The 23,165-nt window shown below is 42.2% G+C and overlaps 1 long non-coding RNA gene across 1 annotated transcript; it reads left to right on the plus strand.

Moving 5' to 3' along the window:
• Positions 1–185: 185 nt before the first annotated feature.
• On the plus strand, positions 186–21,712 carry LOC138751265 (uncharacterized). The gene is made up of 4 exons (XR_011349788.1): positions 186–310; positions 12,042–12,162; positions 17,052–17,139; positions 21,315–21,712. It is a non-coding gene; the product is annotated as an uncharacterized lncRNA (long non-coding RNA).
• The last annotated feature ends 1,453 nt before the right edge of the window (positions 21,713–23,165 follow it).

Below are 23,165 nucleotides of genomic sequence, written 5' to 3' on the forward strand. Positions count from 1 at the left end.
CTGAATGCAACTTTCCTCTCGCCGCCCCCTCCCCCCCACCGAGCGGCTCGCATCGTCCCGCCAACTACGGCAAAAACAAATAAAACACTTTTCGGGATTAATGTTGGTCCGAAACGTCAAATAAAATAATCGGCTCCATTAGGATCCCAGAAGGGGCAGCACCTGACGTCACATTTCCTCGACAAAGTGGCAGTGGGTCTTTCCAGAGTGTATGATCGGTTCCATGGAGTCGGTGGGTCGGCAGCTTGTGCTGGTCGGGGGCTGTTACCAGCAGATTCTGTTCGGTTACCGGATAAAGTGCTGGAGGGAGGTGAGTCTGTGACAATTTTATTGTCAGGGATTTCCCGGAGCAGTGAGAGGGTTTGTTTTGTGAACAGTCCAGCTCGGCATCCAATACATGTGTGTCCTTTACCACAATGTACTGGCGTCCCATACACAGTCCAGGTATATCCTGCACAGTAAGGTATACTTTGTGCAATATACCCACACAGTAAAGGCGTTCCATACACAGTACATCAGGTATATACTGCACAGGCGTTACATATTCAGTGAGGTTTGAGACTTCCCTTACACAGTACATCCAGGTATGCACTACTCTCGCATGTACAATAAAGGTAAACTTTGTACAGGTTACCCACGCTGTAAAGGCGTCCCACGCACAGTGGACTTCAGGTGTCACATTCGTAGGATAGACATCCTGTGTCCAGTACAAGCACTCTGCAAAGTACATCATTCCCATGTATACTCATCGATGTCTCGGACACTTGGGCATTTGTTGAAAGAGCAGGTTCCTGCTCGAGGAGGAGAAAGGAGGCTGATTTGAGGCTTCCTCCCAGTCTCATTGACAGCAGTTCAATGGGCTGAATTCTGGGAGTAGGGAGTCGCCATTTCAGGAGGATGGTGAGCTTCCAAGTGATGCAGGTCATCCTTTTGAATCTTTTCTGCACTCCTTCCTGTTAATGACATCTTTTATTCTCCCTGGGTGACCAAAACTGCGCAAATTGAAATACCAAAGGTTGAACCCAAAGTCTTAATCATAAAAAAAATACTGAGCTGCACCCTCCCTTAAAATAATCTTTGTTCTTTAATGGCATCCATCAAATATGCTGGAAGTGATAGATTGTACAGATTTGCTTCTTTACTTTCTATAAATTTCAGCAACAAGAGAAGGCTTAAAAAGAATGCTTTTATGGGAAAATACTAGAGTCTGTTAAAGAAAGTGATTTCTTTTAGTAGCGCAGCTGCAAGATGTGAGAACCAAGGTCTTGCTGTTCTTGAAACTCATGCTTGATGTTTGCTGAAGTCTGTAGATTACAAGTCATGTGAATAGTCACTAACAGGCTGTAAAATGGGAAATTATACCATATAAAAAGGTTTGTGTGTGGGCTTCCTTGTAGAAAGGCCCTGTTGTAGGTTACAACAGGTCTTCTCATGTAACAGAACACCCGCTTTGCAAAGCTAATGAAATTGTGTTGTAATTGCATTAGTTGTCATATACGTTGAAATTAAAGTTCACTAATGGTGAAATATGTAGCTAGCATTTGGGTTCCAGCATCCAAGGCATTTGTTTAATATTTTCAGGAGAAAAATTAGAAGGTTATTGAGTACTCCCTATGCTTCAAAGAATTTAATCTTAAACTTGCTGAGGAAAATAATTCTTTAGAAGAGGGGAGATATCGTTTCAATAACTGCATAGTAGAGGAGATTGCATCATGAGCACCAGATGTTGTGTCCTCAAGATGAAAAAGTATACAAATTACTGCATCAACTGGGAAGAGTTTTTGGGTCCAGGATGAGGGGAAGAGGTAGGTGTTGTATCTCTTGGAGTTGCATTGAGAGGGTAAGGGTATGGGTGGAAATCATAGCAAAGTGTTCTGGAAAGAACAGTCCCATTGTAATACAGAAAAGGGATGGGAAGATGTGTTCAGTAATGGTATTACATTGAAAATTTCTGAAACTGGAGCATTATCTATTGAGAGTGGAGATTGGGGTGATGTTGAATACATAACATAACATATAAACATAACATAACAATTACAGCACGGAAACAGGCCATTAGGCCCTTCTAGTCCGCACCGAACCAAACACCCCTTTCTAGTCCCACCTCCCTGCACAATGCCCATAACCCTCCATCTTCTTCTCATCCATATACCTGTCCAACCTTTTCTTAAATAATGCAATTGACTCCGCCGCCACTATTTCTCCCGGAAGATGATTCCACACAGCTACCACTCTCTGAGTAAAGAAGTTCCCCCTCATGTTACCTCTAAACCTCTGCCCCTTAATTCTTAACTCATGTCCTCTTGTTTTAAACTTTCCTCCTCTTAATGGAAATAGTCTATCCACATCCATTCTGTCTATCCCTTTCATAATCTTAAATACTTCTATCAAATCCCCTCTCAACCTTCTACGCTCCAAAGAATAAAGACCCAATCTGTCCAATCTCTCCCCATACTCCAGATGCTTAAACCCAGGCAACATTCTGGTAAACCTTCTCTGCACTCTCTCCACTCTGTTTATATCCTTCCTATAATTAGGCGACCAGAACTGCACACAGAACTCCAAATTAGGCCGCACCAACGTCTTATACAATCTCAACATCACCTCCCAACTCCTATATTCCATGCAATGATTGATAAAGGCCAGCATACTAAAAGCCTTCTTCACCACCCTATTCACGTGAGTTTCTACCTTCAGGGAACGATGTACCGTTACTCCTAAATCTTTCTGCTCTTCTGTATTCCTCAATGCTCTCCCATTTACCACATATGTCCTATTCTGATTCTTCTTACCAAAATGAAGCACCTCACACTTATCAGCATTAAATTCCATCTGCCATTTTTCAGCCCACTTTTCTAAGCAGCCCAAATCCCTCTGCAATCCTTGAAAACCTTCTTCATTATCCACTATTCCACCTATCTTAGTATCGTCTGCATATTTACTAATCCAATTCACCACCCCATCATCTAGATCATTAATGTATATAACGAACAACAATGGGCCCAATACAGATTCTTGAGGCACACCACTGGTCACCGGCCCCCAACCTGACAGACAATTATCCACTACCACTCTCTGGCCTCTCCCTTTCAGCCAATGTTCAATCCATTTGACTATCTTAAAATTTATACCTAAAGACTGCACCTTCCTAACTAACCTTCCATGTGGTACCTTATCGAAGGCCTTACTGAAGTCCATATAGACAACATCCACTGCGCTACCCTCATCCACATTCCTAGTCACCTCTTCAAAAAATTCAATCAGATTGGTCAAACATGACCTTCCTCCCACAAATCCATGTTGAGTGCTCCTGATCAGACCCTGTCTATCCAGATGTTTATAAGTACTATCTCTAAGAATTTTCTCCATTAATTTACCTACCACAGACGTCAAACTTACAGGCCGATAGTTGCCAGGCTTCCTCCTTGAACCCTTTTTAAATAACGGAACCACATGCGCAATGCGCCAATCCTCCGGCACTATCTCCATATCTAATGACATTTGGAAAATTACCGCCAGAGCCTCTGCTATTTCCTCCTTCACTTCTCTCAATGTCCTGGGGAAGATCCCGTCTGGTCCCGGAGACTTTATTCTTCAAAAGCCTTAAAACTACAGGGGAATCTTGTCCATCTTGGTGGGTGGAGAGGGATAAAAACACAATAATAGACATGAAACAAAAGTGGTTGAGACCCCTTTCAACCAAGGTGGACAGAAAAGGCAGACATGATTGTGGAAGGTGGTGTTGTGAGAACACAGGCAGGGAGGAGGGGAAACTTGGAGAATAGAATGAAATCCCTACAGAAAGCAGGATGTCTCGTCAACATGAGGGAGTCTGGGGTTGTTGCCAGCCTATTCCCAGTGGAGAAAAATCTGAGTTAGAAAACAACCTGGTGTACATGAGGGAAGGGGAAGAATTTCACAGCAAAGGTGGTGACATTTTGAGTTTGCTTTTTCTTTGGCTTGGCTTCGCGGACGAAGATTTATGGAGGGGTAAAGTCCATGTCAGCTGCAGGCTTGTTTGTGGCTGACAAGTCCGATGCGGGACAGGCAGACACGGTTGCAAGGGAAAATTGGTTGGTTGGTGTTGGGTTTTTCCTCCTTTATCTTTTGTCAGTGAGGTGGGCTCTGTGGTCTTCTTCAAAGGAGGTTGCTGCCCGCTGAACTGTGAGGCGCCAAAATGCATGGTTTGAGGCGATATCAGCCCACTGGCGGTGGTCAATGTGGCAGGCACAAAGAACTTTCTTTAGGCAGTCCTTGTACTTCTTCTTTGGTGCACCTCTGTCTCGGTGGCTAGTAGAGAGCTCGGCATATAACATGATCTTGGGAAGGCGATGGTCCTCCATTCTGAAGACGTGACCTACCCAGCGCAGTTTGATCTTCAGCAGCGTGGATTCGATGCTGTCGGCCTCTGCCAACTCGAGTACTTCGATGTTGGAGATGAAGTCGCTCCAATGAATGTTGAGGATGGAGCGGAGACAACGCTGGTGGAAGCGTTCTAGGAGCCATAGGTGATGCCGGTAAAGGACCCATGATTCGGAGCCGAACAGGAGTGTGGGTATGACAGTGGCTCTGTATATGCTCATCTTTGTGAGGTATTTCAGTTGGTTGTTTTTCCAGACTCTTTTGTGTAGTCTTCCAAAGGCGCTATTTGCCTTGGCGAGTCTGTTGTCTATCTCGTTGTCGATCCTTGCATCCGATGAAATGGTGCAGCCGAGATAGGTAAACTGGTTGACCGTTTTGAGTTTTGTGTGCCCAATGGAGATGTGGGGGGGCTGGTAGTCATGGTGGGGAGCTGGCTGATGGAGGACCTCAGATTTCTTGAGGCTGACTTCCAGGCCAAACATTTTGGCAGTTTCCGCAAAACAGGACATCAAGCGCTGAAGAGCTGGCTCTGAATGGGCAACTAAAGCGGCATCGTCTGCAAAGAGTAGTTCACGGACAAGTTGCTCTTGTGTCTTGGTGTGAGCTTGCAGGCGCCTCAGATTGAAGAGACTGCCATCCGTGCGGTACCGGATGTAAACAGCGTCTTCATTGTTCTGGTCTTTCATGGCTTGTTTCATCATCATGCTGAAGAAGATTGAAAAGAGGGTTGGTGTGAGAACGCAGCCTTGCTTCACGCCATTGTTAATGGAGAAGGGTTCAGAGAGCTCATTGCTGTATCTGACTCGACCTTGTTGGTTTTCGTGCAGTTGGATAACCATGTTGAGGAACTTTGGGGGGCATCCAAGGCGCTCTAGTATTTGCCAAAGCCCTTTCCTACTCATGGTGTCGAAGGCTTTGGTGAGGTCAACAAAGGTGATGTAGAGTCCTTTGTTTTGTTCTCTGCACTTTTCTTGGAGCTGTCTGACGGCAAAAACCATGTCAGTAGTTCCTCTGTTTGCGCGAAAGCCGCACTGTGATTCTGGGAGAACATTTTCGGCGACACTAGGTATTATTCTATTTAGGAGAATCCTAGCAAAGATTTTGCTTGCAATGGAGAGCAGCGTGATTCCCCTGTAGTTTGAGCAGTCTGATTTCTCTCCTTTGTTTTTTTACAGGGTGATGATGATGGCATCACAAAGGTCCTGAGGCAGCTTTCCTTGATCCCACCAGTGCTTGAAAAACTCATGCAGTTTGGCATGTAGAGTTTTGCCGCCAGCCTTCCAGACCTCTGGGGGGGTTCCATCCATACCTGCTGCTTTGCCACTTTTCAGTTGTTCAATTGCCTTATATGTCTCTTCCCGGGTGAGGACCTCATCCAGCTCTAGCCTTAAGGGCTTTTGAGGGAGCTGAAGCAGGGCGGATTCTTGGACTGAGCAGTTGGCACTGAAAAGAGATTGGAAGTGTTCCGACCATCAGTTGAGGATGGAGATCTTGTCGCTGAGGAGGACTTTGCTGTCTGAGCTTGCTTACTTATTAGTAAATCACTTCCCAGAGAGTCTGAAAGATGATGAATAGTCTAATGATACACTGAACATTTAAAATTTTTGATTATGGTAAATGATTTTTTTGGGCAGTTACAGGAAGTCATTCAGTAATTCATTCTCATATTGAACAAGATGCTGATTTACCACTTGAACTGATCTCCCTCTGCCATAAAGCCCAGGATCCTTTATGCTATTTTATTCAGTAAAACCTTTTCTTTCCGTTATGCACCTTTTTCCCCTTCTTGCCAAATTAATTAAAACCTTTCTAACACCTAACGTAAGAACAATGATCCTACCTCTGCTGAGATGCAGTTTGTATAGAATTCACACTTCGCAATGCCTCATAAACCCAACACTCTCCCTTGTCTGCCAGGTGTTCACCTGCACCCTTATCTACATTATCCTTCTAGTTTTATACTCATTGGCTCAAGAAATCATCTGAAAGTGAACAACTTTGAAATTCTGCTTCTTAAATGGTTTCCTAACTTTTTTCTTCTTCCTTTATCATTGGTGCAATTGTGAACTATGTTCTGCATTTGTAATATCCTTGACTGTGGCAGGATTAAATCCAAGAATCACTTACAAACCACTGAAAGGCCTGTCTGCTCCTCTGTAGAATTCTCTATTGCTATTATACTCATGTTTTCTCTATACAATTGAGTCACCCATGATGCTGTCGCTGCAAACCCCAGGGCAAGCTCTCCCCTATCTGTACTCCGATCTAAATACTAGGCAGGGGTAGGAGTGCAGTCCTGAATTGGTTGCCTGCTCTTACTCCTATATCTGATGGTCTTCAATTCACTTTGCTTGCACTCCTTTGTGCTGCAAGGCAACCTCATCTTGAGGAATGCTATCCATGAAGTACTCGGCATCACATGTGGGTTTTAGTGACACCAACTGTTGCTAAATCTCCAAAATCAGGACCTTGATTTCCTCCAGCTGATGACACTTACTCCACTGATGGTTGTTCTGACCATAAAACATCCTGGAGTTCTCTGTAATACAGTATTTGCCCTTCCTGCAAGTGTCTTCCATGCATCAATTTATTAAATTAATTCAACCAATAGAATATTCTTCATGAAGCTTCTGGTAGACTATATAATTTTTAATTTGTGTTAAAAGTTTAAATCGTCATGCCTTCTTTTCCATGGGTCTTTTTTTATTTTGCATCCCTTTGAACTCTCCATACCTTGCACCGAAATGGTTATTATTTCATCAAAAGTTTAGATGTGAGCTTGTCGCCATTGGATTTGCAGTGGGCATGATGAAATAGCCACACAAGGTGTTTCTTCAGTGAATCAAATGGATTTACTGTTCAGAACACGTAACTTTTTAAAAGCCCAAATCACGCACCCGACATCCGTTGACTTCATCATGCACTGACATCACGTGGCCGGTTCAACAATAGCGTTGCTAAAGCCCCACCCAGAACTGGCAGAAAGGTTTGCTTGTCCTTTAGGTGGTCAATTCTGTGACAGACTGTTGGCTGCTGCATTGGGGAAGACTTGTCCATATAAGCCTGTCAATAGTGAAAAACTATGGCTTCCCAGGTCGACCTAGTTTGAGTATTGTATAAGGTCCTTCATAAGGCATCTAGAAAGGTTGACCAACTGTTCACCTACAGACTAAGACATATTCACAGTTTTTGAGGTCTTCGGGCATGAAGGAAGAGTATTCTCCATGCAAATATGTTGGTATAGGGGTCAACTTTCCTATGGTCTCCCTTAGCCTGGTCAACAATTCCTTAGAATCATCGTTGGAGTTGGAATAGTAGGGGACAAACTCCCCTGGGACCACCAACAGTGCGCCATACACAAGCTCAGCAGAGGAAGCTTGGAAGTGCTCCTTTGGAGTTGTTCTAATACCCAATAATATCTTGTGCAGCTCATCAGCCCAGTTCAAGCCATCTAACCGAGCCATCAAGGCCGACTTAAGATGTCGATGAAATCTTTCCACCATTCCATTAGCCTGGGGATGATAGGCATTTGTATGATGATTTATACCGAGTAAGGCTGTCCACATCGAGGAAGTAAATTGTGGTCCTCTATCTGAAGCAACATTTCACTGGTAAACCAAAACGAGATACCCAGAAATTGAGGAATGCCCGAGCACAAGTGTCTGTAATAGCATTTACCATAGGGACGACCTTGGGCCATTGAGTAACCCTGTCTATTACCATAAAAAGGTAACTGTATTCTCTTGAAACTGGAAGCAGATCAACAATGTCCACATGGACTTGAGTAAAACAACGAGTAACTGCTGGGAAGGACTGCAGTGGTGCCTTAGTATGTCGCTGAACTTCTGCTTTCAGGCAGGCAATGCATGACCTCGCCATTTGTGTAACATCTTTTTTTAAGACCATGCCACATGAACCTGTTGGAAACCATATGAATGGTTGATCTAATTGATGGATGTGAGAGACCATGCACAATGTTGAAATATTCGACGTTTCAATGATGATGGAACGACTGGGCTTGGGCGTCCCGTTGATATATCATAGAGAAGTAGTTAGCCATGAAGTCCAATTGCAGGTTTGTGATTGCAGTCCGATAAGCTTTCGTTTCATGGTCGTGTTCTTGGGCCGCGGCAAAAGCTGTGTAGTCAATACCTTGATCTATGGATGAAACCCCGAGTTGAGTAGAACGGGACAGTGCATCAGCTACTACATCGTCTTTTCTGGAAATATGTATTATTTTTGTGGAAAATTCTGAAATGAAATGCTGTTGTTGTCGATCTACGACCTTGGAAAATGCAAATGTTAAGGGCTTGTGGTCAGCGTACATAGAAATTCTCTGCCCTCCAAAAAAAAACGGAAATGTCAAATAGACAAGTAAATGGCCAAAAACTCATTATAAAAAGCATTGTATTTCTTGTCTGCTTCACAAAGATGGCAGTTGAAGAATGCTAACCATTTCCATTGACCATTGACATATTGATGAAGTGTACCTCCTACGACCATATTGGAAGCATCTGTGGAGAGGGCAGTGGCTGCATTTAAAATTGGGTAGCTGAGCATAATGGCATGAGTCAGCAATTTTTTGTCTTCAAGAAGGTGTTGTTTACCTCTTCAATGGATAGTTTTTATTTCATGACAGTAAATCAGAAAGGGGCTTCATGATCTGAGCTGTTCCCGAAAGAAACCAACAATAAAAATTCACCATTCCTAAGAATTTCTCAAGGCTTTTATAACAATAGCAGATTTTGAGTAATTGGTAATGGTCTCAAATTTTGGATGGTAGTGGGGTCATGCCCTCCGGAGTAATTCTTTGCCCCCAAAAATCAATAATTTCATGTCCAAAAATGCATTTATCGGGATTAATTGTCAATTCAAATTCTTGAAGACTGATAAAAAGTGTATGTAAATGTTCCTCCTTGGTCCCACTGGCCAATAAAATGTCGTTGAGGTAAATGAAGTCATTGGGCGTATCACATCCTAAAGCTTACATCATCCGTTGAAACGATTGAGCAGCATTCTTTAGGCATTCTTAAAAATTCAAACAACCCAAACGGGGTAATTATTGCTGTTTTTGGAATGTCTTCCAGCACTACCAGTACTTGGTGATAGCCATGCACCGTCTATTTTGGAGAAAATTTTTGCTCCATGCAAATTAGCTGAGAAATCCTGAATGAGGTATGGGATAACGACCCAGAATGGTGGTGACGTTAAGCCACCTGTTAACTCCACATGGTCATCAACCTCCATTGTGTTTTGGGACCATGTATAATGGGGATGACCAGGGGCTGTCTGACCAACGAATTTTGTCTAGTTCCTCCATCTTGGGAAACTTGTACTTAGCTAAATGCAATTTCTCTGGTGGCAAGTGACACGTTTTTGCATGGATAGGTGGGCCCTTAATACAAATGCAGTGAGTAACACCGTGCTTTGCAGTGGAGGTGGAAAATTGGAGAGTATTAATTTCAGGGAAATCTTCCAACAGTTTGGAGAATTCATCCACTGGTTTACTTAATGTTTGAAGGTGCAGAGCAGGGGTATAGGCATCTGCCAGAGGAATGGCCTGAAAAGTAGTTTTGTTTATTAGCCAATGCCCTTTTAAGTTGACGAGGAATGAATGAACCCAAAGAAAATCTGCACCAAGATAAGGTCAGGATACTGCTGCTATAATAAATGGCTAAGTGTAGAGATGATTCTCAAACTTGACATTCATCTTCCTGGTGGAGGTCGGAATGTTGGAATTGTTAACTGCTTGTAGTTGCAGGTCCAGGGTAGGATGGTGTGTGTCAAAACTGGTGGGTGGAAATACACTAACTTCTCAACCTGTGTCCACCAGAAATTTTTGCTGGGACAGTTGGTCCCAGGTTTTTCACCAACTGCTGCAGCCCTTGCTGGTGGTTGGCCTGAGCGTTTTTTTGCAAACAAGCAGGGTGGAAGGCACTTGCGGGCATTTACTCCCCAACGCCTATGATATTAACACCAAGATGAGATTTCTGCAGGTTGCCTGTCCATTTTGGGGCGTTGTTTGTTTGTAGGGAGTGCTGTGTATTGAGCATTAGAGTGTGGCATGGGGTCAAGAGTGGAGGGGTTGATTGCGCAGACTTGTTATCCTTTTTAGCCAGCCATAGAATGTCTGCCTCTGCTGCTACAGTTCTTGGGTCTTCGAATGAACACATGGATAACAAGAGCCATATATCATCTGGCATTCGTTCTAAAAAGAGCTGCTCAAATAGCAGATTGGAATTTTCACCAGATGCCAGGAATTGCATTTCGTCCATTAGTTCTGAAGGGGCACAGTCTTCCAACCCATCGAGGTGTAGCAGTTTGGCTGTTCTTTCCCAACAGGACATATATATCCGTAACAAAGATGCTTTTAAAGCATCATACTTTCTGGAATGTGGTGGATCCCGTAGGAAGTTGCTGACCCTCTTAGCAGCACTGACAAGATGGTAATAATGAGTTTGCGAAGGTGAAATTGTGCTTCAGCCTCTTGGAACCACAGTTCAGGCTCAGCTGTCCAGAAAGGTGACAGCTTCACAGCAACGGCTGCAGAGTCCATGTTTATCCAAAAATACGTTTTTGGACTCATCGGGGTTACCAATTGTGGCCACTGGAATCACAGTGTGACCTCCACAAGGTTCTTCTTCAGTGAATCAAATGGATTTACAGTTCAGAACGTGCGCAACCTTTTAAAAGCCCGAATCACGTGCCCGACACACACTGACGTCATCATGCACTGACAACACTTGGCTGGTTTGATGCCTTCTGGGAGTTGTAGTGCCGCCATAGTGCCACTACAAGCTCAATGTTGCCAGGAGTTGTGGATTGGAACTCGGCAATCTGAGTCAGTTCTGGCCTTGAGGCTCATCACAGAAGTGAATTTGGTAGCACCAGTTATTCGGTACCAATTAAAAACAAGAATACAAGTTGTCTCTTTCTCTTCTGGACCTGAGGTTCCTAATTATATTAATGCTTTCCTCTGAATGTGGTATTCTAGATTGCTTTTAATTTTTTAATACTAAGACATACAGTAAGGTAACAGGTCATTTCGGCCCATGAGCCCGTGCTTCCCAATTACACCCAATTGACCCCTACAACCTGTGGAATGTTTTGAATAGTAGGAGGAAACTGGAGCCCCCAAGGTAAACCCATGCAGACACGGAGAACATACAAACTCCCTACAGACAGTGCGGGATTCAAACCCCAGTTGTGATCACTGGTGCTGTAACACTAACTGTGCCATCCAATTTTTTTCCCAAGACAAGTCTCACACTAGATTTTAAAACAAACTGGTTGAATTCTGGCAAATTATTTCTCCAACAGAACTGAATCACACTCCCAAGACAGTATAAATATGGTTTATCTAACATCAATACAACATTGTATGAAATTACATAATTAAATGATCATACCCAAGCATTAACTTGTGCAATCAAAATCTATATACAACATTTGAAATGAGGAATGTCCTGTGGAACTTTTAAGTGTGGTCAAGTTGCTTTCAATGAGCCTGAGAGCTAACAGCAATGGGTGGTAAATTTTGGGAATATTAAATCTTTAATTTGAATGATTTTCCAACAAAGTATTTATTTCAATTCAAAAATGGAACATGTTTCATGCAAGATACTGGTAAAGGACACTGTGATTAGCATTGAACTAATTTTGCCCTATCTTATTTGAAGGTACAATAACCTGTTGGAATTCATTGGGAATACATATTTACCTAGTGGAGCAGAAGATGGACTTATTTATGTGTGGAACACCAAGAAATGGGAATGTTTGGAGTCCATTCAAATTCATAAGGTACGAATCAGTGACATATGATTTTCTTATAATTCATGTCTATTTCAAATCATAAAATTTTGCTGTCTATTAGTTAACCTTCAGGTTGGTGCGAGAACGCAGCCTTGCTTCACGCCATTGTTAATGGAGAAGGGTTCAGAGAGCTCATTGCTGTATCTGACCCGACCTTGTTGGTTTTCGTGCAGTTGGATAACCATGTTGAGGAACTTTGGGGGGCATCCATGGCGCTCTAGTATTTGCCAAAGCCCTTTCCTACTCACGGTGTCGAAGGCTTTGGTGAGGTCAACAAAGGTGATGTAGAGTCCTTTGTTTTGTTCTCTGCACTTTTCTTGGAGCTGTCTGAGGGCAAAGACCATGTCAGTAGTTCCTCTGTTTGCGCGAAAGCCGCACTGTGATTCTGGGAGAACATTTTCGGCGACACGAGGTATTATTCTATTTGGAGAATTAACAATGGCGAGAAGCAAGGCTGCGTTCTCGCACCAACCCTCTTTTCAATCTTCTTCAGCGTGATGATGAAACAAGCCATGAAAGACCACAACAATGAAGACGCTGTTTACATCCGATACCGCACGGATGGCAGTCTCTTCAATCTGAGGCGCCTGCAAGCTCACACCAAGACACAAGAGCAACTTGTCCGTGAGCTACTCTTTGCAGACGATGCCGCTTTAGTTGCCCATTCAGAGCCAGCTCTTCAGCGCTTGACGTCCTGTTTTGCGGAAACTGCCAAAATGTTTGGCCTGGAAGTCAGCCTGAAGAAAACTGAGGTCCTCCATCAGCCAGCTCCCCACCATGACTACCAGCCCCCCAACATCTCCATTGGGCACACAAAACTCAAAACGGTCAACCAGTTTACCTATCTCGGCTGCACCATTTCATCGGATGCTAGGATCGACAATGAGATAGACAACAGACTCGCCAAAGCAAATAGCGCCTTTGGAAGACTACACAAAAGAGTCTGGAAAAACAACCAACTGAAAAACCTCACAAAGATTAGCGTATACAGAGCCGTTGTCATACCCGCACTCCTGTTCGGCTCCGAATCATGGGTCCTCTACCGGCATCACCTACGGCTCCTAGAACGCTTCCACCAGCGTTGTCTCCGCTCCATCCTCAACATTCATTGGAGCGACTTCATCACCAACATCGAAGTTCTCGAGATGGCAGAGGCCGACAGCATCAAATCCACGCTGCTGAAGATCCAACTGCGCTGGGTAGGTCACGTCTCCAGAATGGAGGACCATCGCCTTCCCAAGATCGTGTTCTATGGCGAGCTCCCCACTGGCCACCGAGACAGAGGTGCACCAAAGAAGAGGTACAAGGACTGCCTAAAGAAATCTCTTGGTGCCTGCCACATTGACCACCGCCATTGGGCTGATATCGCCTCCAACCGTGCATCTTGGCGCCTCACAGTTCGGCGGGCAGCAACCTCCTTTGAAGAAGACCGCAGAGCCCACTTCACTGACAAAAGACAAAGGAGGAAAAACCCAACCCCAACCCACCAATTTTCCCTTGCAACCGTGTCTGCCTGTCCCGCATCAGACTTGTCAGCCACAAACGAGCCTGCAGGTGACGTGGACATTACCCCTCCATAAATCTTCGCCCGCGAAGCCAAGCCAAAGAAGAAGAGTTAACCTTCAATGCAAGGATAGGAATTTATTGAGATAAAAGCATCAGTCCAAGTTATCAGGATAGCATTTGATCAACAATGGCATCACTGTTTTCTGGGCATCAAGAGGAAAGGGGTTAATTGGTGTAAACCAACCTCACAAAAGAATGTTTTGTGCTGTTGGAGATCAGCCAATCTAGGACAGCGCAGGAGACGAATCAGGAGGCTCAGGTGCCACTTTCTTCCGAGATGGGCAATTAAAACCATTGACAGAATCCCATGAATGAACAATTTTTAAAAAAATCCCTCAGGAGTGGATGAAGTTTATCCTGAGGTGTTTCTGTTTTGGCCAAATTCAAAACCTGAAACTGATGGATGATAGCCATGAGGAGGATGGGTAAGAAAGTGGAGGATGTTGACAGATCTGAAATTGATTGTAAGCCAATTATTGTAATGATGTTACATCAATAATTATACACTTTACAATTCCCAGAACAATGTTTTATTTGTATGCTCTTGTATCATTAAGCATAAAATATTGCTTCATTCCGGAGGTAATATTAGTGATTATTAAGTGACATTAAAGTGACACATTAAGTGACTGAGCTATGTATTTTCTGTGATCTAACGTTATACAAAGCATTTTGCAAATGTCAGTGTAAAAACAATATTCTTCATAACTGCAGTATTTGTGGCTCTAGTAAGTGAACTTGAAAATTGTGTGAAAGAGGGTTTAAATTTAGTGTTTGATCTTGATCTAACTGTAAAAAAAAAATGAAATGTCCTCTGATCTGAGCCAGCCAATTGTATTTTGGGTATTGGTTTGAAACTGCTCATACTTTTAACAAAATACTTTTCTGCTTCCTTACTTTGCTGTATGTATTCTTGTTTATCTTCAATGTGAAAAGAAAACAAGCTGTAGAAATGAGACATAAAACATTTCCTTCCCATGTTTTATTTTTACCCTGCTAGTTAATGAAAAAATTGTTACTCAAAATTATATTGATTTATATACTTGAAAGGGTGTGGAAGTTGTAAATGATCTGAGAACTAAATCCATCCATGTGCCTTTTCTTCATATTCTTTATTGTTGAACATCAAAAATATACAATCAGAATTAGCCAAGCATCTGTTGACATCTGCTGCCAGTTTTCATATTTCTATGCAGAAGCATTTCCTAACTTTTCTCCTCTAACTTTTAGATTCTGTTCCTCAGTCTCAGATTCTCCTACCAGCAGAAATCTTTCTCTTTATCCAACATTTCAGTTCCCCTTAATTACTAGAAAACTTCAACACGCCATAACTTTCTGTTCTGAATGATACAAGCTAGGTTTTGTGTAGGTTCTTCTTGAAAGTTAACTCAAATACAATTGTGGTAAATCCACTCTGCATAGTATTCAATATAACCTTGCTGAGGATTATGCCCAGCTTTGGTTACAGTACTCAGTGCAACATAGTGGTGAGCATTCCACTAGATTAATTTAAGCACCAGACCGCAATATTTGAATGATTCAAGTTCAAGGAGTTCCAACACCTCATCTTCTCACACTCTCCATCTCTTTGAATCCCTACTTCTTCTCGTGTTTTACCTCAGAGCAAACTTTTACTTGAATTTATTTAAAATCAGAAGGTCTTCATTTCAACTACAGCTAGAGTATTGTGTACCACTCTGGTCACCAATAGAGTAAGGATGTGATTGCATTGGAGAGGGGGCAGAAGAGATTAAGCAGGTTGTTGCCTAGGATAGATTGCCTCAGTTATGAGGAGAGGATGGATAAACTGTGTTTATTTTCCTTGGAACTGAGGTGGGAGCAGAAATAGGTATGCAAGATTATGAGAGGCACAGATAGGCAGAGGGGTCTAAGACCAGAGATTTGAGTCCATTTCCTTTATCTGGGGTTTTTTGTGTTTTTGTCTTGCTACATAAAAACATCAGAAATGGGATCAGGAGTTGGCCATCTGGACCATTGAATCTGTTTTCCTGTTCAATAAGATCATAGCGGATTTGTTGCTGAACTCCACTCCACCTGCCTCCCTTTTCATCATAACCCTTAATTCACCTATTATGTAAAAATCTATCTACCTGTGTCTTAAATATATTTAATAAGGTAGCCTCTACTGCTTCCTTGGGCAGAGAATTCCACAGCTTCATCATTGTCTGGGAAAAGCAGTTCCTCTTTATCTCTGTCCTAAATCTAACCCCCTTCCCCCACCAAATCTTGAGGCTATGTCCCCTAGTTCTAATCCCCTCTACCAGTTGAAACATCTTTCCTGAATCTATTATCTATCCATTGGATAATTTTAGATATTTCTATTAAAAAATCTCTCTCGTTCTTCTGAATGTGAAATGAGTTGTCAGCTGAAGTAAATGAGGGCTCCATTTTACAATCTGAAAAATTTAGATAGGTACATAGATGGGAGGAGTATAGAGGACCATGGTCTAGTGCAGGTCATTGGCTAGATGGGTTGAAGTGCCAGTTTCTGTGCTGTAATGTTCTATGGTTCTGTGCTTATAATTCCAGTGAGTAAAATCTCATGCGATTCAATCTCTCCCCATAAACTAACAGTCTCACCTCTGGATATACTTTTGCCATTAGTTTAATGTGTCTTACTTATTTAAATCTGTGACAAGGGAATCTCTTGATTACTATGGGCATAAAATGACTCCATACAAGATTGTTTATTTTTGAACATCTTATTGCTAGTCTCTCATTTTACCCTTTATCTGGTTTGTCCAGTTTCTCATGGTGTCAGAACATGCACCAAGGCTCTGGCAATACTCAAAAGTACGGGAGAAATTTAGTAGGTCATACAGCAACTATAGGAAGTAAAGGGTAGCCAATGTTTTGGGCCTGAGCTCTTCGTCAAGGTATAAGCAAAAAGCAGATATGGACCTGAATAAAAAAGGTTTAGGAAGGAGAGAAGATTTAGGGATAGGGGAGGAGTGCAGGTTAATAGGTGCTGTCTGGAAAGAGTTTGTACATTCTCCCTGTATCTGTGAATTTTCTCCAATTGTTCTGGTTTCCTCCCATCCTTCAAAAACATACAGGGATTGCAGGTCAATTGGTGTTTTTGGAGGGCATTGGCTTGTAGGCTGGAAGGGCCTGTTATCGTGCTATATGTTTAAGAAAAAAAATCAGTAGATGCTGGATAGATTATTGCATATTGCAACCTCCTTGGAAGTTCCAGTCTATCATGTTAAAGGGCATTATCTTAGAAAAAGTTCTGCAATTAAATTGCATTCACTTTGTTATTAAGTTCAATATGTTCCGTTGGTTAATAGGAGTCTATCATCTCCCTCGAGAGTACGTCAGGCTGAACGACACAAACTCAAGAAAATGTGAGCCTTGAATTCAGAAAGACGAGGCCAGGTACAGTGTAAAATTTTGGTCTCTAAGTTTATTAATATTGTTTATTTGCAGTTAGATGGGACAAGCTCTTTCTGACTAAATTCTCCTTCAGTTTCACCCTGTATTCACCTTGAACCTTGTGAATCATGCCAACATACAAAGGTCATCTCATTTGATATTTGTATTGTTTTCTTGTCCTCCCTGATCATAGTTTACAAATTCTTCATCTCCAATTTGTTCATCCATTGCCCTGGGAAAATCTTCCTGCCTAATGCATTTTCAAATATTAAGAATACTTTCTTCTGGCACCCAAACAAAGTTTTTGCTGCTATCCCGATAAACCACTTTTATCTTTTCCACTTTTTGGTGTCTTTAGGCTAGTGTCCCGCTCCTCATTTGCTATTGGTATATTTCCCAACTCTTTGAGTGTACCAGAGCATATGGGGTTGGGAAGTTAATTGGTCCTAATTGGGTGTCACATAGGTCGAAGGGGTCTTCTACTGTTATTTTTTTTTAATTAAAAAAAAATGGTTGTTGTCACTCCCTTGTTGGTATATGCTTTCTTTTCCCTTCACAATACCCTCTTTCTACCCCAGCTCAATCCCTTTCTAGAACTCCTGATGCAATAAAACTAGAGAACATTACAGGCCCTTTTCCCCTTCTAGTCTGTACTGAACTGCCAGTCCCACTGATCTGAATCCATTCCATAGCCATCCATACCCCTCCTAAGCATGTACCTGTCCAGATTTTCCTTAAATGTTAACTGACCACTTCAGCTACTAGCTCATTCCATACTCCTACCACTCTCCATGAAGAAATTTCCCCATTGTTCCCCCTATGCTTTTCATCTTTCACCCTCAACCCATGTCTTCTGGTTTGTAGCTCATCTAACCTCAGTGAAAAAAGCCTACTGGCATTTACTCTATCTATACCCATCATAATTTTGTGTATTTCTATCAAATCTCCCTTCATTCTTTTATGCTCCAGGGGATAAAGTCCTAACCTATTCAATCTTTCCCTCAAGTTCCTGAAATATCCTAACAAATCTTCTCCCCACTCTTTCAGTTTGATTGATATCCTTCCGAGAGTTAGGTCATTAAAATTGCATACAATACTGTAAATTTGGTCTCACCAATGTCTCATGCAACTGTACCATAACCTTAAGAACCTATTATGTTGAAGCAGAAATAGGCTATTAGCCCATCGAGTCTGCCCTGCCACTTAATCACGAGGTGATCCAATTTCCCACTCAGCCCCACTCCCTGGCCTTCTCCCCATAGCCTTTGACGCCCTGGGTAATCAAGAACCTATCAATCTCTATCTTAAATACACCTGTCCTCTGCAACCACATGTGGCTTCAAATTCCACAGATATATACCACTCTCTAGCTTAAGAAGTTCCTATGCATTTCTGTTCTGAAGGTGTGCCCTTTTGTCCTAGACTCTCCCACCATGGGAAACAACATCTACCCTGTTGATGCCTTTCAACATTTGAAATGTTTCAATGAGCTTTCTCTTCCCCCCACCCCCACCCCGCCATGCTTTATAATGCCAATGAATACAGGCCAAGAGCTGTCAAATGCCCCTTTCAATCCTGGAATTGTTCTAGTTGTTACAAGCCCAGAGGACCCTAAAACCCAGCAGCAATAGAAATTCACCAAGACAAATGGGTACTTAAACAAAAGTCATTTTTAATTTTCTTTAAACATTAAAAACAAGATTAAACTTTAACTTATTACTATTAACTTAACCCCTTTCTAAGTGCACGAGCATGTCATGTGTATATGTTTAGGAAAGTTCTTTGATTCACAGTCCAATCTCACTTCTTACTCCTTCAAGTTCACTGGTATCAGACAATTCTTATATTGTGCACAGAATTTAACATTTATGAATTTTCACTAGGCTCTAGGGCTTATAGGTTACTGCTCTGGAAGGTTCTCGTTGATTTCAGAGAGAGATTTGTTGCTTGTTGAACAAGCACAACTGATTCCTCTTGATCACCCACTTCAGTGCCTTGCTGAAAAAACTTGCTCTGTCAGGGTTTTCCAAATGATAACCTCTTCTTCCAGGTCACCACGGAGTTCCTCTTGTTTTCTTTATTTCAGGAGAAACACTCTAACCAGCCATTTCTTCTCTTGAACAGGCTGAACTCCGAACTCACAACCCATCTTTAAAATGAGGTTTTCAAACAAGCCTGCCAGCTTGCCATATTGCAGTCTCCAAAAGCTACTGTAGAACTGCCTTTTCGCTCTCTCGCTCGAAGAGTAGAATCTTGTTTTTCTCTCTCTCTCTCTCTCTGCTTGTGAAAACCAAACAATCACTCCCAAGACTTCAAACCCAATCTTTGAAATATTTTTATCAGCTCTTGAGCCCAACTGTCAATTTGCACCTGCTTTTTAAAATTTCTTCCAAAGCAGTTTCATTGTCTTTACAAAGACACTCAAAGCCTGGATGTTTGGCATTTCAAATGAGATGTCTTTTGTGAAATGTTAATGTCTGTTTGTGAAGTGACTTACACTAAACCCCCCACAATGTATCTCTTTTAAAGACACTTTTATATATAATATAAAATATCAGCCATAAACATAGTGAACTCCTTTGAACCTTCTCCAACATCAGCACAATTTACTTATTCTTATGCAGATCCCAAATATCCTTCAAAAACCACAGTTTCTTAACTTTGCCTTAACCCTTGCAGGAACACAAATTGTACTCTCAAAATTTTGTCTGTGAGAGCCTTGCACTTACTGAGGTGGAAAGTTAAAATCACCTACTGTTGCAACTTTGTTTCTTGCAGCTGTTTGCTATCTCTGCAGATTTGATCCTCCAATTCTTGCTATTAGGTGGACCATAACACAACCCTTCTCATTCCTCAGCTCAACCCACATAGCCCCAGTAGATGAGTCCTCTGGTCTGTCCTGTCTGAGCACAGCTGTGACAGGACAGACCAGAGCAATGCCACTCCTCCTCCTTTCCTCCCTTCCATTTTATCGTATCTGAAACAGAATCCTAGAACATTGAGCTGCCAATCTTCTGCAACCAAGTTTCACTAATGACGACAATGTCATAATTCAATGTGCCAATTTACGCTCTAACCTCTTCTGGCTTTTCAACAATACTCCTTACATTTAAATAGATGCACCCTGAGAACATTATTTCCACCAGGCTCAACACTTTATTTTCTATCTCTATAAGCAGTCTTAACAGTATCTTTTTTTCTTCCTGCATTCCACTATCTGCTCTAGTACTCTGGTTCCCATTCTTCTGAAAATCTAGTTTGAACTCACAGAGCAGTACGAGCAAACCTTCCCACAAGCATATTAGTCCCCCTCCAGTTCCGATGCAAACCTTCCCTGGAAGAGAGTCCAAATGATCCAGAAATCAGAAGCCTTCCCTCCTGCACAATCTGCTTAGCCAAATGTTAAGACACATTATTCTCCTATTTGTAATCTCACTAGCACCTGGCACAGGTAGCCATCCTGAGCTCACAACCCTGGAGGTTCTGTCCTTAATTTCATACCTAACTCTTTGAACTCTCTTAGCAGGACCTCATCACCCTTCCTATCCATGTCATTTGTCCCTACATGAACCATAACTTCTCCCTCTTGAGAATGCTGTGACCTCAATCTGAGGTATCCTGGACCTTGGGACCTGGGAGGCAATATACAGAACCATTTGGAATTCTTATTCTCTTCCACAGAACCTCCAATCTGTTCCCCTCACTATTGAATCCCCCATCACTACAGCTTGCCTTTTCTCCTCCCTCCCTTAGCCACAGAGACCGACTCTGTGCCAGAATCCTGACCACCATGACTTGTCCCCCTCAAAAGTATCCAAAATGGTATATGTGTTATTGAGGGCAACACCACAGAGGTGCCCTGCTCCTTTTCCCTATCCTGACTATCATCTAGTTACATTTTCCTTGCCTCTTAGGTGTGATAGCATTCCCTTTCCTTCTCATTTCCATTACTCTCAGTCTCCCAAATAATCCATACTTCATCCAACTCCAGCTTCAATTCCCTAACATGGTTTATAAGAAGTTGCTTATCGATGCACCTCACAGATGATGATGACAGATACTTTTGGCTTCCCTGACTACATTCTGCAAGAGGAGCATTTTCCTGACCTGGCTGTCTATGAAATAGAAAAAGTTATAAAAACTGTGCCTCTCTGCTGAATTTGTTTGTTCCTCAACAGAGTTCCTTAAATACCACTTGGAGGGAGTAGGCAGAACCAGCCCCAACAACTCCTGTCTTGTGACAAGTTCAGCTGGGTCAGGCGGTCCTTAATTTGTTCCTGGCTCATTGGAGCATTACTGCAAGCAAACTGCTTGTTACTGCAAGAGGTTTAAGCTTGAGCTTGCAGAGTGTCCGTCGAGCATGTCCGTTATTTATTGTTGATGCATTTCTGTAGCAAATTAATTTGAGCTTGGCCATTGAGTGTGTCTGTTATTTATGGCTGGCTCATTGGCACGTTGCTGTTGAGCGCGTCCGTTGTAGACTCTAGCTACTGGCTAGACCTGTCGGGGTCACCAATGTTGTGTGTCTATATTAAGCCTGATAATACTATAATAAATGCTTTTCTCTTTGCTTGTTGACAGTTTCAGGTGTGGTCTCGTTATTTCAACATGATGGCATATGAACACAAACATCATCTGCCACACATTCTTAATTCAGTTCCTTCTTTCATTTGAGCCTCCAAAAAATTCTAGGAGTTTAACATGATAGGTTTGCCTCATTAGTGAATATTAATGGCTTCATAGGAGGAAATCCATTTGCAATAGTTAGGTTGGACTAATCAAAGGTTCTGTTAGTTCAATTTTAACTGCTTGTAGGTCCCTAATTCACATACTTCAAACATACATTTGGTTGGTCATATTGCAGCACAGAAGGAGGTCTTTTAGTTAAGTGATCCTCACTAAGAAAAATTCAATTCATCCCATGCCTCAAGTTCTACTCCAATATCTACTCTCTACTGGAACTGCTTTCCTGACCCACACGGGCAGGAAGTCTGGATCATAACAACTCAACTGTATGCGAAAGGGTTTCCCTCGTATCACTGCAGCCACTTTAGAAACATGGAAAAATAGAAGCAGATGCAGGCCTTTCAAACTAGCTCTACCATTCAATGATCCTGGCTGATTCTCTGTCTCAGTGATCTCAATTTTCACCCATTAAGTACCTTGAGTATTTGTTTAGTTACGGCAGACCACCAAAATAAACTCATGAACCACCAATGGATGTAAGTGGCTGGTAAGCTCAAGCCCTTTCCCAAATTATTGACAATATCTAGTTTAGATTTGGTGGGAGAATTTTTAAAGAATTCTAATTTTTGTTGTTGCCAAATTTTCAACCTTGTTTTCTATTTGACTAGTTTTTAAAAAATGTTTGTCTTCACTACAGACCACCTATAACAAACCTGCAGAATTGGAAAACTCCTCATTAGCATATTCATGCTAACTCCATCCCTATTAAAGCCTTGTTTGTAGATCTCCTTGGGTTTATTCAATGGCTTTGCCATCCCAAAAAGATTTATTTATTCCAGTTTCCTCTCCTGTCAAATAGTTTTCAATCCATGCCAGTGTGTTCCATGTGGTTTAGATTTGCACACTACACTACCCTTCTATGTTGGGCTCTGTCAAAGGTCTTCTGAATATCCGAGAGCTCTCCACCAAACAATATTTGTCCAAAGTTTTACTGAGCACTTGAGGTTCCAACTTCGTGTCGAATGAACATTGGCTAAAACTAGAGGTTTGAGACCTGTTTTGAGGTACAACTCAAGACCAACCCAACCTGGGCTAGTACAGTGGAGTTGATCTTCTCCATGGCTTGCTTGCTGTTTTCCATTATGTAAGAGACATTCCCACTCCCATTACTCAGCCTACGTCTCTGTCTTGTTCGATCTTCTTTCTGAAGCTATTTTCCTTATGAAGTCTAAATCCTTAGATGCCCTCTGCATTGACAGGAGAATGTGAAGGAAATGATCCTAAGTGCAGCAGTTTGGAATTTCCACACGGAAGAATATCCAAGACTGGGGCAGCAGATCAAG

The sequence above is a fragment of the Narcine bancroftii genome, chromosome 1 (genome assembly GCF_036971445.1).
Source record: "Narcine bancroftii isolate sNarBan1 chromosome 1, sNarBan1.hap1, whole genome shotgun sequence".
NCBI classification, from domain to species: Eukaryota; Metazoa; Chordata; class Chondrichthyes; order Torpediniformes; family Narcinidae; genus Narcine; species Narcine bancroftii.